Source organism: Hipposideros armiger, unplaced genomic scaffold (genome assembly GCF_001890085.2).
Source record: "Hipposideros armiger isolate ML-2016 unplaced genomic scaffold, ASM189008v1 scaffold_1225, whole genome shotgun sequence".
Lineage (NCBI taxonomy): Eukaryota > Metazoa > Chordata > Mammalia > Chiroptera > Hipposideridae > Hipposideros > Hipposideros armiger.
The window spans coordinates 285,161-299,867 of NW_017732575.1; the positions used below are offsets into that span (position 1 = coordinate 285,161).

At 53.9% G+C, this 14,707-nt stretch overlaps 1 protein-coding gene across 5 annotated transcripts in view; it reads right to left on the minus strand.

Annotated features, from left to right (window-relative positions):
• NDST1 (N-deacetylase and N-sulfotransferase 1) overlaps nucleotides 1–14,707 on the minus strand; it is a 58,440-nt gene that overhangs the window by 30,201 nt on the left and 13,532 nt on the right. For 3 of the 5 annotated variants that reach the window (XM_019633025.1, XM_019633028.1, XM_019633029.1), the window contains exon 2: nucleotides 8,765–8,849. The exons of the other annotated variants lie outside the window; for them this stretch is intronic. The gene's annotated coding sequence lies outside the window, so the exon portion shown is untranslated. The remainder of the gene's footprint in view (nucleotides 1–8,764; nucleotides 8,850–14,707) is intronic. 5 annotated transcript variants of the gene reach the window in all.

The window sequence follows — 14,707 nt, forward strand, 5'->3', positions numbered from 1 at the left end:
GGACTCCCGCCTCCCCCTCAGCTGACCCCAAACCAGGGCATGCCACCTGTATTGGTCTCCCTGGAGAGCTAATGAAGACTACACACCCACACCCACTATACAAAGGCCCCAATATCCTCACTCCAAACAGCACCCCTACCACAGCCCTACAGTATCCCTTCAACACGAGTGAATGCAGCTGCTGAAAGCTAGCAGGAGAGCTCCCCAGGGCGATGGGGCTGGGGACAGGGGCAGAAGGTGTGAGGGCCTGGACTGGTATAGCCAGGGAGGAAACGGAAGCCTCAGCCTGGGGCTTGAAGGTGAAGGTCTTCGAAGTCCCTCTCAGCGTCAAGGCTTTATGATGTGTTCAGCATGAGGACACACAGAGACCCAACAATTACACTTCTAGGAACTTATCCTAGAGGTAGTAGTAATTGCAGAAGTGTGTAAAGAGTTCCCCACAAAAATACAACCTCAGAGCTGGACTCCAGTGCTATTTATAATAGCAAAGGATGCTTACAATGGCAAATGCCCAACAATAGGGGACTGTCTTTAGCAATTAGAATGCAAGCATGTGATGGCATCCCAGGCAGTCATTTATAGTATGTCTAAGAAGAACATTGACTGACACGGAAATATCGTTACCATATAGCTGGTTAAAGTGGGAAACATGTAAACAGCAGGCATGCTCCTATTTTTGGTAAAACATTTTCATGCATAGGCCAGAAACGGGTAATAAATCCAAAAACAAAAAAAAAGTTAATGATTATCTGTGAGTGACTTTTATTTTCTTCTTTTTTTTCTGTTTCCTAAATTTTCTACAATCGTCATTTATTATTTTTGTGAAAATAAGAAAATAAGTGTTTTTAAAAGATGTGCTCTGAAGTAAGAGGCAGGGGTGCAAAATGAGGACAAATCTTGGACACCAGGTCTGCTCCCAGTTCTGCCATGACGTGCTGTGTGACCCCAAGCACACCCTGCCCCTCTCTGGGCTTTCTTCCTGCTAGAGGGGGGATTGGGCCAGATGATCCCTGGGGGCTCTTCCACCTCTGAGAGTCTACAGTTCACTACCTACTATGTGCCAGCACCATGGGGAACCCGAGGCCACCAGGAAAACAGGCACCTATAGTACAGGGGTACAAGTGTGACAGTGGGGAACGGAGAGTGTCTGAGAGACCTGAGGGCCACCTAACACCCCCGGAGTGGGGAGAACAGAGGAAAGTTTCCCGGAGGAAGTGGTACCTGAACTGACCAGAAGAACAAGGGTCGACCAAGAGTAGGAAGAGGGAGGGGCATATACGACAGCTTGGAGAGGAAGGCTTGTGCGGAACTTTCCAGGGACTCTGCAGCTCGAGCTGACAGCAGCCAAAAGGGAGCAAGTTTCCTGGGTGGAGGCAGGAGGGCTGGAGTGACTGGTCCTGTTTACTCCCAGGGTACACTCATGTCCCATTTCCCACTGATAAGGGCAGCCCTGTGTCCTTCGGCCACAGCGAGCCCCACCCCTTGGGCAAGGGCCAGGACAGGAGCACAGTGGGGTTGGGAGGTAGAGCTGCCCCAATGGTGCCCTGCCTGCCACTGACGCCTGACGGCACCTGCCCACTCCGACTGCCCAACCTCACTTCCCCTGCAGGTCTGGGTGCTGTGGTCATTGGCCCTTCCTTCATCTATTGCATTAACAGCCTTTCTGCGTATGTGGTAATGATGCAACCGGCAGTCTCAAGCATCCGGGGGTCATAGAGCCTTGTGGGAATCTGATAACATTTCCCCATAAAAAAAATGCACATACACTAGAAAATATTGTAACAATTTTGAGAAGTCCAGACCCTGTGTCCCCAAAACCCATCCACGGAACTAAGGTCCTAGGCTAATGCAGCCTAATGGTTAGGCGTTCAGACAGGAGCCAGGTGGCTTCATTCAAACCCAGTCCCATCGCCCAGTAGTTGTGTAATCCTGGGCAAGTCATTTAACGTCTCAGTGCCCCCAGTCTCCTAATCTGTAAAATGGGAAAACTTGACATACTTTCCAAAGTCGTGAAAATTAAATGCGTCAATACATATAAAGCACTCAGAACCATGCCTGGCACTCAACGCTGAATAAAGGTCAGCTGCTATGATCATGCAGTCCTGTTTATTTAATGTACTCACCATGTGAGTGACTAAGCCCACAAAACACTGTAGAGCTCTGTGCACGTTCCCCCTCTCTCTCTCTCTCTCTCTCTCTCTCTCTCTCTCTCTCTCTCTCTCTCTCTGTCTCTCATCTCTAACAGCCCTTGGAACACTGAATGCCCATTTTCAGAGGCTGTGGCCTTTCCCAGGACTGGATGGATAGTGCAGGGGCCAGATGGTTAGAGGCCAGGGGCCTAGGGAGAAGGCCATGGAAAGCTCAGGCCCAGGCCCAGGTCTGAGAGAGGGTCAAAGGAGCAAGAGAGTGAGCCAACCAGCCTCTGTCCCCAAAGAAGTACAAATACCCTAAAGTGGAGGTGGGGGGATAGCCAGTTGCTTTGTTCACAAAGTGCTGGCCATCAGTATGCTGAATAGGGGGGCCTCCATCACTGCCCCCACAGCAATCCCCTCAAAGGCCTGGTGCTATCCATCCAATGTCCTCCATACCCGCCTGCATGGCAGAACCCCTGTGGATCAAGGCATGGTGAACTGGAGGGCTTTTAATCCCCCTAGAGCCACCAAGGCCTCAAGGAAAGCGGGGAGGCTGAGTCCTCAATAACCCTTACCGCCTGGGCCTGCCTGCACCTTGTAAACATCACCTAAACCCCAGCCTCGCCCAACCAGTCACCAATTTGGGTCACGCATCTAGGCCTTTCTAATGAAGTTCCCAGTGCCTGGAGTGCCTCCCCCTACCCCCTGGGACAGTTACTCATCCTTCAAGACCCCAGTTCCAGGGTCATCACCTCTCTGAAGTCATTCGCATGCACTGCCACCCTTCCTGCCCCCATGTCCCGTTCCTCAGGCTCCCTCCCTATTCCCGCTCCCTAGCTGGAGGCTGAAAACCAGCGCCCTCAGGCCCGAACGGGACAGATGTGTGGTTTTTTTACTTGCACACCATTTTTCTTTCATCTGAGATTACTTATCAACATTTTAAAATCAGGAGATTTCACATAAGAGTCAGAACTTCTAACTTTAAAAAAAAAAAAGATCATGCGCTGGTGATACTGGGCACGCATGCCCACCGGCCACCATCAGCAGAGGCACTTACAGCACCCACCTGTGTATTGCCCGGTTAACACAGGCCCACAGCCAACCTCCTTCCCTCCGCGGGATTCCTGCCCAGCCCCTGGGTGCACCTGAGCGTGGGGTCCATGCACAGTAGAACTGGGGCGTTTCTACACATGGCTCTGGGGCCTGTTGCCTGAAGAACCCAGGACTGGGTCAGGACTTACTGACCTCGGCGTGGGCAGACCCTGCTTGGCACCTGGCACACCAATTTCCTTTCTTCCCCTTCCCCGCATGCCTGGGTGCCCTGAAGGACAGGGACGAGTCTGATTTCTCCTGGAAGCTCCGTGACTCTCCCCAGGCGTAGGTCCTTACAGAGTACTCAGGAGATGAATGAATGAGCAGCTGTTATTATCCCCAATTTACAGATAAGGAGACTGAGGCTCCAGGGTGCAATGACTTGCCACAGTCACATAGGAAACCGCTAAAGCTCGACTCAAACAGGTTTCCTTCCTAACTTCAAATTTGGTCTGTCACTCCTCCACGAAACTCAGGGGCTCCTATAATACAAACAGCAACATCAAGAACACCATTTCATTATCGTCATTGCTATTTTAACTGCCGCCATGTATTGAGAGCATTTACCATGAGCCTGGCCTTGTGCTAAGCACTTTTACATACCTTATCTCATGTATTCCTTACAGCTAATACTGTCGTTATTCACATTTACAACTGAGAAAAATGAGGCTCAGAGAGACTGAGTCACTTGCCCCAAATCACAGAGCTAGTCAGTGGCAGGGCTGAAATTTGAACTTAGACCCCATGACAGGGAGCCGGCTCCAGAGCCTTCAGGGGATCCTTGGCTGGGGTGGGAGACAGCAGGAGGGGGCCTCCACCACCAGAGGCCTCCAGGCCCGAGCTTTCCCAATGAGCTTTCCCAGCCCTAGGCCCAGCGTCCCCTGCCAAGGTGCTAAGGATAATGAATGAGATGCTCTGGTCGTCATGGAGACTCCATAGCAACGTGGCACTTTCGGGAAATACCACAGTAACTGTGGCCACTGCTCTGGAGTTGAAAGTCACTTCTTACCCCACCCCCCATTCCAAAATGCTCTGGTTCCCCCCATAATCCTCTCTAGGACCCAGAGAGAAAGGAGGCAGAGGTACATGGGCCTTCTCAGAGACCAAGCTGTCTGGAGACTGGGGAGGGGTCCAGCTCTGCCCTGGATGGACAGGTGGGCTCCGGGAGTGCAACCAAGAGCTCCCTGAGATTGAGTTTCCTGTGCTTTTCAAGGTAAAGTGCACCTAATATGTAACTTGCATGTACTTGGTGCCTACCATGTGCAGCGGGCCTCATGCCATTTCACCCCAACAATCTGAGAGGTAGCAATGCAGTGACTGCTAACATGGCAGCTAAGGGCTCAGACTGGAGCCAGTCTGCCTGGGCTTGAATCTGGCTTCCATTATTTACTAGCCCTGTGACCTTTGAGCAAATCTCTCAACCACTCTGAGCCTGTTTCCCCAGGTATAAAATAGGGTTTATACTACTCATCTATCTCAAACGGCTGCTGCCAAGACTGAGATGATGTGTGTAAAAATGCTCAGTACCTGGCACACAGTGATACAGGTTAATAAAATGAGTATCCATTTAACAGATTTGGAAATTGAGGCTCAGGAAGGAACTGGCCCAAGGCCACATATCAACTTAATAATCCAGAAAGAGAGGAAGGGCTGTCGGGTTTGGGAGCACACTGGGAGTCAGGGACAAGCAGATGACCACTAGGAGGACAAGCGTGGCCCTGGGCTGAAAATGCCGGCCTCCGGGCTTCAAGGTGTTCCGTCTCTGGTGTGATGTTGCTACAGGCGGGTGAATGGAGGAAGAGCCCACAGCCTGCATGCTCCCCCAGCCTGGATTTGATTTCCTGGGTCATTCCTGACAATGTCCCCTACCGCCCCTGAACTTACATGCACACGAATGCACAGGCACACTCACGTGTGCTGACATGTCCACATGGTACCATCACAGGCATCTGGACCACAGGCACAAGTACGGGGTGGGGAGCTGAGAGGAAGTGCAGGGAGAGCCCTGCAAGCCGGCTAAAAAGCATGTGAATGGGCACTGGGCTTGGAGAGGGGGGGTGCCTGCTGGCCAGTCTCTGGCAGCCCCACGTGCAAACCCAGGGCCACTCCCCATAGCAGGCCCAGCCCCTCCCAGCCTGTCACACCCTCAGCACCCTCAGCACAGACATGCCACCACCCACTACCCAGCCATACCTCATAACCACCCGGCTCCACCAGCTACCCTGCCCCAGCCTGCCCCACCCAGCATATAGAGCACAGCCTAGAAAATCCTCCACATTTGCTTCCCAGCTGTGCGGGAGTTTCTCCAGTGCAATTGCACCCCTGGGAGGCCAGACCAGAAGCAAAGCCCTCCTCTGCTGGAATTTGCTGCACACCCCATCCCCCACAGCTCTGCAGTGCTGCCTGGCTGGGGGCCAAGCTGCTGCCCATCAGTCACCCTGGAGTCCAGGGCCGCCACCAAGGGACTGTCAGCAGTCTGGCTCAGAGTCTCAGGACCGCTGTGTGCAGTCCACCCTGCAGTGAGCACATGAGAACACTGAGGCCCAGGGAGAAGAAAGGAAACCCCCAGGGTTGTGCCGCCCAGGCCTGCCCCACCCCCACCTACCTTGGCCCATTTTCTTGTCCAGGAAAAGCCTGCCCATCCCCCTCCAAGGCCAGCCTCAGCCGGGAGTTGGACTTGGCCAGCCTGGATTTCAAAAGTCCTCCATGAGCTCTCCTGCTCTGCATCCCACCATGCAATGCCGGATTTACGCTGCCAGATGTCAGCTGCTCTTGCAACTAGAACAATGGTCCCCCAACTTCACCAGAAGCTTTCCAAGGCAGAAGTGGACTCCTACCCATAGCAGGAAGAGCCATGTACCCTTGCCAATTACCTTCCCTTTTTGAATCTGCTATGAGGTATCTCCAAGCTAAATGCATTAATAATAGGAACTTCCTTTTATTAGACATGATATGCCTGTACTGCATGCTATTATTTCACCCTTATAACAGCACCATGACCTACTTTCCACTCATTTTACAGATGAGGAAACTGAGGCCCAGAGGAGGCCATGAGTTGCCACAGTGCTCAGAGTTTATGAGTGGATGACACGGAAACTCAGCACAGAGCTTCCTGGCCCTGGAGCTTGGACTCAATCACCCTTCCGCACAATGGGTTCTCAGCATTCACCCAGGGCACAGCAGCGCCTCACACACCCCATTCACGGCTCCCTTTGAATGGTGCTCTTTCTGCTTTTGTTTTCACCCATTTTATGTGTATTTTAACATAAAAGCAGCCTCTACAGATCCTTCTTGGAAGCAGACCTACAAATCATCCATCAATCAACAAGCAAACAAAGCATAAAGCCCTGGTTCACTCCCAGGTTCTCAACCCGGGATTTGTTGTGGGTTCCCCCCAGCAGGGGATGCCCAGCAAGAAACCTCAGGAACTTAGACCCGCTTGTTGAGATTCTGTCTTTCTTCCAAAGGGCGGAGTTGAGAGTTTACCTTTGCACCAGCTCTGAAGAAAGGGTTTACCGAGTAAACAAACAAGACAGCTTGGGGGAGGGGAGGAGCAGGCGAACAAACAGGTCAGGACCAGCTGCTCTCCCGTCCCAAGGACAGGCTCCCCTCCAGTCTCCCCAAAATCTCTCAGCACAGACCTAGGTGGGTAGGCCCATCACAGGGCATGCTCCTCAATAGCTCATGCAGCTTCCCAGAACAGGACTCTCTCCACCCAACCCCCAAATCCATCTATGAACACAGTCAAATCTATCCCTAACTATTTTTCTTAGGCTCAGATCATAGGCACTTGAAAAGAATAGAATGATATTTCCTTGCAAATGTCATAACCTTCCTCACTGACAGCAGCCAGCAGTGACTGAGTTCCTGGTAACTCACCACTCCATACCCAGGCTGTGCTGAGAGCTTTTCCCTTAGCTCACCCAATCCTCACACCCCTGAGAGGTGGTGTCACTGATGCATACACATTACAGATGAGGAAACATAGGCTCAGAGAGGGTAAACAACTGACTCGAGGTCACACAGCTGGGCAGAGGTGGAGTTAGGATGGCCCGAAGCCAGCCTACCCTGGAGCCCCTGCTTCTTGTAACCCCTATATGGTCCTGCTGCCCAGCATTCCACACCATTCTTAAGCCAGGCCTGCAGTCCAGAGAGTATCCAGAGAGAAGCCTCTTGCAGGGTGACCAGCCCCAGCTGCCAAAGGCAGGCTGACCCAACTTCTCCCGCAACAGAAAAGCCTTCACTGGCACAAGGGGTGCCACAGATGCGCAGAAAGGCAGGACCTCAGCCAGGAGACCCTCCCCTTCCCCTGCCCCAGGGGCCTCTGTCATCCCAGGAAGGCAGGTACCCCACATGAGAAAGGAGGGCTGTCTCCGTGCCCCAGGCACAGGCCTCACGCTAAGGAAGAGGAGAGAGATACAGGAGTGAGGGTCAGAGACAGGAGATCTCAGATAACAGTCAACGAGAAGAACAGTGGTGACCAGCATGCCTCACGGATCTGCTGCCAACCAGGTACTGTAGCAAGCACTTCCCAGTTATGACCTCATTTATTTGTCGTGCATGCGCAATAAAGGAAACAAGTTTATCATGCCCTGAACTTCCCCGCTGTCTGACACCCCTGCAGAGAATCCGCAAAACGCTGGTCAGACCCGGCCCCTGCCTTCCCACATGCCCGCCCCAACTTGCAGGTGCCCCCTGAGAGATTCCGAGAAGCAGGCATATTTGGGGGCCTCCATCTCATGGATGCAGAAGCCTGGAGTCCACATCAGCATTCCAGTGCCTCCACCTTGTCCCCTGTGTGCCTCCAGCCTTGATCCTTCCCCGTCTGAGCCTCTGTTTCCTCAACTGGACAAGAAGGGGAGTAGACTAGACTAGAATTTTGTGACCTCCTGGGGCTACAGGCCCCTTTGAGGATATAATGAAGGCTGTTAGTCGGCTCTCCCCCAGACAGGTGCCATGCTACCTTCCATACAAATTCAGGGTGGTTGTGACTAGTCCCCAAGTTAAGAACATGGAAACCCTCTAGAGGTCCCTCCAGCTGTGGCTCTCAAGGTCTAGACAGCACTGAAGTCACGAATGTAACATCTGAGCACCCTGGGACCTCACCATCCAGCTCTCCCCACAGCCCTGCGGTAGATCTTTAACTTCAGACCTGTTGCCTTCAGGTGGATTTGTGGACCTGCCGAGCTGTCAGGAGAAGCCGCAAGAGAAACTGAGCTCTTCCTTCCGTGCCAGCCCTCAGCCACAGCCTCCTTTTCCTCCATCGGGAATCTGCCGGGTCAGCCTGGGGCAGCCCTGGGGGCTAGAACACTGGAGGAACCTGCTTCTAGTCCTGAAGGCAGACAGGACGCAACACCAGGCTCCGGGGCCAGCCTGCCCCGACCTCTGCACCCCGGACCCTTCTTGTGTGGGTAAGAACGTGCATACACTGCATGTACACACACATCAGGACAGACCTGGGAGGACTACACAGGAAGGAGAGCACCAGGGGCTGTGGTCAGAGGGTACGGGGAGGCTGGGGAGAGAATGACAAGACCCACCAGAGCTCCAGGCAGCAGCCGCTCAGCTCCGCTTCACTTCACTGCGTCCTCTCAGCTCCACACTCCTCACTTAACACGACCGCACCTAATCCCAGAGCCAGGACAAATGGCATTACTGTTGGCCCAGTCCTCTCCCCGGGAGGGAGGGAGGGAGAGAGGGGGATGGCCCTAGGGCACCCTGAGCCACCAACCACATTCCCGGAAGCTTCCACCCCCCACACCCCCACCAAGTCCCTTGTCAGAGGCCACCAGCCTCTACCTCCTGGATATCAGAAAGAGAATGTCCTGTCCAATTCAGCCCTCTGCCGAGGGATCCCCACAACAGGCAGGGACTCCTGCCTGGAGGTGCCTTCCACAGAAGAGAAAGCATGTCCCTGACCTTCATGCCAACGGGCCCCTCTCAAGGTGGCAGCCAGGAGCGGAGGGGCCCTCACTAGCGGCAACCATAACCTGGCTCTGGCTGCAGTTCTGCCTGACTTCTTAAGTGATCTTAAGCAAGGCCCTCCCCGACTCCAGGCCTCAGTTTCCCCACCTGTCCTGAGACAAGGGGCCAGCTGCTGGTCAGGGCATCTGTGATGTTGGCTTTTGGCCCTTGCCCCACTGCAGCTCAGCCACCAGGCCCTTCCCATTACAGCCGAGTTCTGTCCCCTCCACACCTGCAGAGGAGGAAGAAGGGGGACTGCCAGTGGGGAGGGGGCAGACCCATGCCAGCGTGTCAGGTGCTAGAGCTGAAAAGGGCCTTATACAGCCCAGAGAGGAGAAGCAACCTGGACACGGTCACACAGGCAGCTGGAAAAGGGCCAGGCTGGCCTGGGTTCACTTCTCAGCAGCAAATATGTAAAAGAGTCCACCTGCAAAGGTATTTGCCTTTCTAGAGGACGCCAAGCAGCGCACAAGGCAGCTTGCTAAGGGCAGAATGTCAGGCCCCAAGATCAGCAGGAGAAACAAAAGATGGTGTGCTTGTATGCATGGGGCTGGGGTATAGAGACTGGGGTGACTGTCCAAGGCCCCCTCATGTCACAGCATGAGGGTGGCCTGGGATGCTGTCGGCCCCAGGTAAATCCTAGGAACCCCTATAGGGATTCGCATGCAGCCTTGGCCACCTCTTAACAAGTCACTTGAGGCCCAGCCAGCAGGCCCGATGGTGGTGATGGGGGGACTGGCCCACATGGGTGCCCCAAGACCAGGCTGCCCAAAAGACACAAAAGCTTTGGGGAAACTGAAAGGCTCCAGGCCCTGAGGCCAGAGCAGAGGGAAGCCAGGTGCGCTGGGGGCGATGCAGAGAAAGGGAAAGCTTTGAGGCACTTGGAGCTGCAGAAGCCCCCTAATCTTCTGGAGGCCTGGTGGGAACAACACGGGGCTCTGCGGAGACCCAAGGTCCGTGAGAAAGTGGCCTCATCCCGCCAGACTCCCTGAGGCCTGTCACTGCAACAGGAGTCCACCGCCAACATGCCTCAGTGGTGAGGGGCTCAACACGCTTACACAGAGGCACAGCTGGCAGGGCAGGGAGCAGGAGGCGGAGGGCAGTGGGCAGGGGGGCCTTGCTTTCTCTGAAGCACAGGCAGCTAAGAGAGTGCACAGCAAAAAGTGCCGGGTGACCTACATATCGCAGGCTCCCCGGTGAGACTCGATGGACTCTAGAAGGTGCCTCGCAGGTGTCCCAGCTTCTGCAAGGATCAGAGAACAGGTCATGGGGTCAGGAGGCCAGAGTTCTAGTCCTGGGCTGTGCTACGGTAAGGCAGGCAAGGCAGCAGGCACGAACGTTAGGAATGGACTCCTTCTCAGGTGCTGCCGTGCAGCTGCAGGGAGGCTGGGAGTGAGTGCCACCTCGCAGTGGCACCTGAGGGCGAACGCTCCTCCAGGTTGGCTCTAGGGGCCTCACTTGCCCCACCCTAGTCCCAGCCTCGCACTACCTGCAAGTGACTGCGGGCAAGCCCCTCTCACTGTTCCTTTCTGGATCTTGCTTTGCTCACCTGTAAAATGGAATAGTGCCAGGTAGCTCCAAGGGCCCACCTAACTTTAAGCTGGGCAACTGCATAGAGAGCATAAATGACCTCCACAGCTCATCCCCAGAAATGGGCACAATGGCTCCCAACTCCCTGCATCCATAAATCCATCAGTTACCACACTCCAGGAGGAAAACACGTTATACAATCTCGACTGTGTAACTGGGTGCTGGGCCCTTTGCTAAATACTTGGCTCTACTCCAGCAGGGCCTCACCTTACAAATGTGGAAACTGAGGCTCATGGAAATTTAGCAACTTGCTCAAGCTGCCAGTTGGGAAGTGCTTAGCTGAGATTCAAACCTGGGTCTGGCTTGAATCCCTACATTCCATGGCATCAGCCACAGATCACCCAAAACCCACTAGGGCCTGGAGGATGCCATCGGGTCTTTGCACCTCCCACATCTTCGAGTGTGCAGTGCTGAGGCTGATGTGAAAGGCAGGCTGGTGGAGGCCTGGAGCAGGCGGGGATGAGAAGCCCGCGTGGGCGTTGAGCATTTGCAGGCCGACCAGCCTCCAGCCAAGCCAGCTGTCCACTGCTGTGGCTACAATGTCCTCTTTACCACCAGCACACCACAGCCACCACCGTGCCATTTTTAAATCATTACACAGATGCAAAGCTTTTTCACAGACGTTGCTTTGGCATCACATGACAACTTTATAGGAACATAGCAGGGACTTCTTTCTCAAATGAGGAAAGTGGCATTCCCAGCGGAGGAGTGACTTTCCAAAAAGGACACAGTGAGGCGGTGTTTGAGAGTGAATTTTGAGCCCACATCTCCTGCCTCCTGGCCCAGGGCTTTGTCTTCCCGATGTGCCCTTGTCTTTCCAGTGCAATCAGCATTGATGGACCTTTATAATAATAATGACCATTGTTGAGAGCTTCACTCTGTGCAGATATTATACCCAGGACTTCAGATATCATCTCATTTAACCATCACGCCATCCCCCTAAATTAAGTATTGCTCCTGTTTTCATTTCGCAGATGGAGACACGGAGGCACAGGGCTGTGAAGCATCTTGTCCCAGGTCGCTGCACTAAGAAGGGGTAGAGCTGGGATTCGAACTGAGGTCAGTCTGGCTCTGGGGCCTGAGCTCAGAACCTCCATGCTGCACTGCTGTGTCTGGGACTAGAGGAGCCAGGAGACCAGGCTCACTCAAATAGTGTGAGTGTCTGGCAGGTTATAGGAAGATTATGATAATAGCAGGACAAACAAAGCTCTTGGAGAGCCCACAAAGACAGAGGTTGCTACAAAGGTCCGGGCAGGAGGCCAGGAGTCTGAGCAAGGGACTTGGGAACAGAGGGAGGTGACAGATAGGAGGAAGGCGGCCCTGTGAGACCTTGGTCAAGTGCCTTGCTCTCTCTCTCAATTTACCCAGCTGTTGAGAAAAGTCTCTGGAATATCTCCAGAGCTCCCTCCATCTCGAAAATGCTTGGACCCTGCGAAAACAAGCAATGCTTGGTGACAGCCTGGCTGTGGGCCCTGGGGGACTCTAAAATGTCCTTGGCCGTCCTGCGGCACGATTCAGCTGCTGGGAAACAGGCTTGCAAATGCACAGGGCTGGGCTGGCATGCCTGGGCACCACTGAAGTGTGGGTCCTGAGGAGGCCACATTCTGTCATTGTCAGCCTCTCCATGGCTCCACAGCAGCAAGTGCCATCCAGCCTGGACCCAGACCAGGAACCGAGGTCCTATCCAAGTGCCCAGTGGAATGCCACTCCAGGCCTGCCCTGCCCCTGCCAGCCCTGTCCGGAGCCCTACATGCAACTCAAGTCCCCTCAACGTCACCCACCCCTCAATGCCCCTCACTCACATTCCCTAAGGCAGCGGTTCTCAACCTTTCACAGGGGTCGCCTAAGACCATCGGAAAACACATATTTTCGATGGTCTTAGAAACCGAGACACCGCTCCTCTATCGGTCTCCAGGCCCACATGCAGAGACGCCCACATACGAGTACCCGGTGACCCCTGTGAAAGGGTCGTTCAACCCCCAAAGGGGTCGCGACCCACAGATTGAGAACCGCTGCCCTAAGGTCAGCCACTGGGATGTAGAGACAAGGGTCCTGTAGGAGACCTTAGGGAAAATGACCCAACCTGAGAAACCTGTGCAAGGCAGAGGCTACCCGCACCATGTCAGTGAAGACCCTTGGGTGGGGAAGGGTGAGAGAGTCCATCAGGGCCAGTCCTCAGTTCTCACTCTGGCAGGTGGAAGGGGCTCGGGGACTAGCCAAGAGGACTCAGCCCAAGTCTCCACACTCACAGCTGCCCCTCCAAACCACATATGTAACATAACCTTCCTTGGCCCCTACCACCCACCAGGCAAAACCCCTTAGCCTGGCCCAACACGGGTCTCTGTTACTAATAGCCTGTTAACTGGGTGTGGTATGTGCCAGGGCCTTTGCTAAGTGCTTTGTGCACATTTTCTCATTTAACCCTCACAGTAACCCTGTGATGCACATACTATGGTTTGCCCATTTTCACAGATGAGAAAATTGAGGCTCAGAGATGTTAGGTCACTGGCCCGGAGTCTTACAACCAAGAGGTTACATCACTGACAGAGAAAGGATTCACATTCACGTCTAAACTCCAAGTCTGGGTTGGTAACCACTGTGCTGTGCAGCCGCTTTAAGTGCCGCTTGCCACCCTCAGAACCCTGGGCTAGCTCAACGCTTCTATGTACAAGAGGGGAAACCAAGGCGCAGGACCAATCTCTACCCATGTGCCCCCACCACAGTGTAAGTGCCAACCTAACGCTTCTAACCTGAAATCTCCATTTCTCTCCCCAAACTGGCTGTCCTACAGCCTTCCCTGCCTTAGTAAATGCCAACACTGTCCTCAGGCCTGAAACCTTGCCATTGACACCCTCTTTCTCTCACAACCCCCATCTAATCCATTGGATCATCCTGCAAAATCAATCCAGAGTCCAAGCCCTGGTTGCCCCCCTGACCAACCCCACACTGAGGTCCTCCCTCATCCACGTGACAACAGCCGCCTCCTGGTCAGATTCCAGCTTCCACCTCCAGTCTCTTCTCCATGCAATAGCCCACACGATCCCTCTCAAATGTATGTCGGAACAAGCTGGTCCTTGACCCAACCCCCAGCAGCTTCCCCTTCACTCAGACTGAAGAGCAAAGTCCTCTCGATGGGTCAGGAGGCCCATCTCCCACCAGGATGGTGCTTACCCTTCCGGCCCCGACACACCAGCCTCCTGGACGTTCCTCAAGCACACCCCGTACCCTCTGCCTCAAAGTCCTTGTGACGCTGCTCCCTCTACCTGGAAGGCTTTTCCCCAGATACCCCGTGGCTCCCCTCTGCCTCCCGAAGTCTACTTACCAGAGACTTTCCAAGACCACCACCCAACACAGCGGAGCTACTCCCTCAAGTCTCGCTTTTTACCCCCAGCTTTATCTTGCTTGCAGGCACTTCTCGCTACATGACGAATAGCTAGTGTTGAGCTAGTATTTGTTGGTTTGTTGATTCTATCCCCCCCCCCACACACACACACACACACTAGAAAGTCAGTCCTACGTCCATAACAGGGACTTGGTCTGTTTTGTTCACTCTTGTGCCCCAGTGCCTGGAAAAGTGCCTGGAATAATATAGATGCTTAAAAAGAATCATTGAATGAAGGACTACTGCTTTTCTCATTTGGACACACCTCATGGTTTCTGCAGCCCCCTAGGAGACCAGGGTGATGTGGAGGCCAGTTTGATATTCCACCTGTGCAAGCTGAAACCCAGAGAGTTATCGCATGAACCATGCCTGGTCAAATCCCCATCCTGTCTTGGGACAACTGACTGCTTAGACCAGGACAGGACAATTACGTTGGCCCCTGTCTAACGCCTTCGCCCACCCTTTTGGCCACTGAAGGAAAACTTCTGAGTCTGACAGCTGGGCCCATGCGGCGGCTTCAGCCACTAGCAGGAACATGGAGCAGGCT